Below are 3,320 nucleotides of genomic sequence, written 5' to 3'. Positions count from 1 at the left end.
GGGCTTTGGATGTTGGGTATTTTTGTTGGATTTAAGAAGAAGAAAGGAAAGTGGTGATGTTTGTGCATTGTTCAAAAACTGTTTTGAGGCTTTATTTAGCTAATAAGATAGAAAGGGAAATTTGTATTTGGCCGTTTCTGCATTGTTCAAATTCAAAAACTGTTTGTGCATTGTTCATTAATTTGAGTTCTGGTTAGCAAAACTCATCATTGTACTAATTGTTTTAGATTTTTTCTTGGGGATAGAGTGTAGTAGAAGAAACATATGATGATGCTGTCTATTTGAAGATGAACACGTTTTGTTAGTGCATTGTGTTCTGGATTTCTGTGTTGCTAAACTTGATAATTCTATTGTTTGATTTTTTAGTTATATATCACTTTTGAAAATAAGATTTCTAAAAATTGGTTTTAAAAGTGAATTTTTTGTTAAAAAATCTGGTTATGAATTACTTATATTTTTATTCTTTGTTGTTTTTTTTTGTTTGTCTCTTTAAAACCAGAAACAGAGAATCAAATAGCGGGTCTCTCTGTAGCTGCGACTACCTTAGATATTGAGCTACACTACAGGTAAATCATTTAATATATTATCTTTTTAAATTTGTTTGAACATTTAATTGTTAAGAATATTTACTGATTAATTGATGGATTAAGCTTCTTTGCATAGTTTGTTAGATACAAATTGTTAGTCTCATGATTGGTTGAGATGTTCTCTTTTGAATATGTGTGGTTGACTTCTAGAAATTCTTTAGATGCAATAAGCTCTTGAATGAAAAAATCACGTATAATTAGTCTAAAATATATGTCCGTGTCTTTTATTTTAGTTGACAAAGTAATGGACAAAGGGTGGACTAGTTTACCAAGACATACTGAGGGTTACCAACATGGTGTTAATTTATTTTTGGATTTTGCCTTTTCTAAAGGTAGACCACAAGGACAAGAAATTCTTTGTCCTTGTTCTATATGTAATAACTTTAGTTGGGGGCGAAGGGATGAAGTTTATGATCATTTAATAAGTAAGGGATTTCAAAAAGGTTACACTGTGTGGGTTCATCACGGCAAAAGGATAAGTCGCATGGATAGTGAAACCGATGAGAGTGAAGTCCATGAAGGACTTGTCGACGACATTCATGGGCTGCTAAACGAGACGTTTCGGCATGTGCTTGAAGGAGATAAAGATGGTGATGGGCCAAACGAAGATGCAAAAAAGTTTTATAACTTGCTTGAAGAAGGAAAACAAGAGTTATATCCTGGCTATAAAAAATTTTCGACATTATCATTCGTTATCCGATTGTATTTGTTGAAGACTCTTAATGGTTGGAGCAACGCATCCTTTACTGCTCTTCTTGAGTTACTGAAAGAAGCAATTCCTCATTTGAATATTCCTGATTCTTTCAATAAAATCAAGGCCATGGTAAAAGATTTAGGACTTGGTTATAATAAAATTCATGCTTGTCCCAACGATTGTGTTTTGTTTCGGGATACATATGAAGATGAAGAATTTTGTCCTATTTGTGGAGCTTTCAGGTACATAGAAAATGTTGAGGTAGATATAGATGTTGATAAGTTAAAGAAAAAACCTGTGCCTGCAAAGGTCTTGAGGCATTTTCCCTTGATTCCAAGGCTTAAGAAGATGTTCCTGTGTTCAAAAACAGCTGAATCACTAAGGTGGCATGATGAACATCGTTCAAAGGATGGAAAGTTAAGACACCCAGCTGATGGCCAATCATGGAAAGACTTTGACAGGCTTCATCCCGATTTTGCTGAAGAATCTCGTAACATAAGATTAGGGCTAGCTAGCGATAGATTTAATCCATTTAGAACCATGAGCATCTCCCATAGTACATGGCCGGTAGTTTTGGTCGCATACAATCTTCCTCCATGGTGTTGCATGAAACCAGAGTATGTCATGATGTCCTTGCTCATCCCTGGACCATGTTCGCCCGGAAAAAGCATTGATGTGTATCTTCAGCCATTAATTGAAGAGTTGAAGGTTTTATGGGAAGTTGGAGTGGAAACATATGATGCTTCAAAAAATAAAACTTTTCAACTACATGCAGCACTTTTATGGACCATAAGTGACTTTCCAGCTTATGCTATGTTATCCGGTTGGAGCACAAAGGGAAAGTTAGCATGTCCTTGCTGTAATTATGACACCTCCTCTTGTTATTTAAAACATAGCCGGAAGATGTGCTACATGGATCACCGTAAATTTTTGGGTATGGATCATCCATATAGGATGGATAAAAGATCTTTCAATGGCAATGTTGAATTGAGGTCCTCACCAGATTTATTAGATAGGGTACAAATTTTTGAAGATTTGAAAGATTTTGACAATGTATTTGGGAAGAAGCAAAAAAATAAAATTGATGGTCCATGGAAGAAAAGGTCCATTTTCTTTGAGTTGCCATATTGGAAGCAAAATACATTGCGTCATTGTCTTGATGTTATGCACATCGAGAAAAATGTATGTGATAACATAATTGGAACTTTATTAGACATTCCAGGAAAGTCCAAAGATCATGCAAATGCTCGTTACGATCTCAAAGATATGGGCATAAGAAAAAACCTTCAACCAAAGGAGATAGATGGTGGCAAGAAAGCAAAAATTGCTAAGGCTTGTTTTAACCTTACTAATCAAGAAAAAACTATTTTTTGTAATATTTTGAAGTCAGTAAAATTGCCATCTGGTAGTGCCTCTAATATTTCTCGGTGTGTTCATGTTGCTGAGAAAAAGATATCAGGCTACAAAAGTCATGATGCTCATTTTATGTTGCATTATTTGTTGCAAGTAGCTATAAAATGCACAATGCAGAAGTAGCTGGCCCTTTAATTTATCTAGGTTCATTCTTTCATTCCTTGTGCCAAAAAGGTGTTGAAAATGATACAATAGATCATTTGGAAGTAGATATTAGAGAGATTTTGTGCCAATTGGAAAGAATATTTCCTCCTAGTTTCTTTGATATAATGGTCCATTTGCCTATTCATCTGGTAAACGAGTTGAGGTTGGGTGGCCCAGTTCAATTTAGGTGGATGTACCCCATCGAGAGATATCTGTGTAGGTTAAAGTCCTACGTCCGCAATAAGAGCCGCCCCGAAGGTTCAATTGCTGAAGGATATTTAGCCGAGGAATGCTTGACATTTTGCTCAAGGTATTTAAGTCCTGATGTGAATACAAGGCTGAGTAGGAGGACACAAAATTATGATAATTGCAGTGAAGCTGACGTATGTCATGATAGCTATTTTGCATGCTTGGGGCGACCAATTGGTGGAAAGAGGAAAGGGCAACCTTTTTCTCTAGATACCAACTCAAAAATACAAGCT

At 35.6% G+C, this 3,320-nt stretch overlaps 1 pseudogene; it reads left to right on the top strand.

Annotated features, from left to right (window-relative positions):
• The first annotated feature begins 1,407 nt into the window (after nt 1-1,407).
• Nucleotides 1,408-2,875, top strand: LOC148571726 (uncharacterized; annotated as a pseudogene).
• Nucleotides 2,876-3,320: the final 445 nt, after the last annotated feature.

The sequence above is a fragment of the Arachis ipaensis genome, chromosome B3, assembly GCF_059453495.1.
Source record: "Arachis ipaensis isolate K30076 ecotype BB chromosome B3, ASM5945349v1, whole genome shotgun sequence".
Taxonomy (NCBI): domain Eukaryota; kingdom Viridiplantae; phylum Streptophyta; class Magnoliopsida; order Fabales; family Fabaceae; genus Arachis; species Arachis ipaensis.
This window is presented reverse-complemented; position numbering and strand designations above follow the sequence as displayed.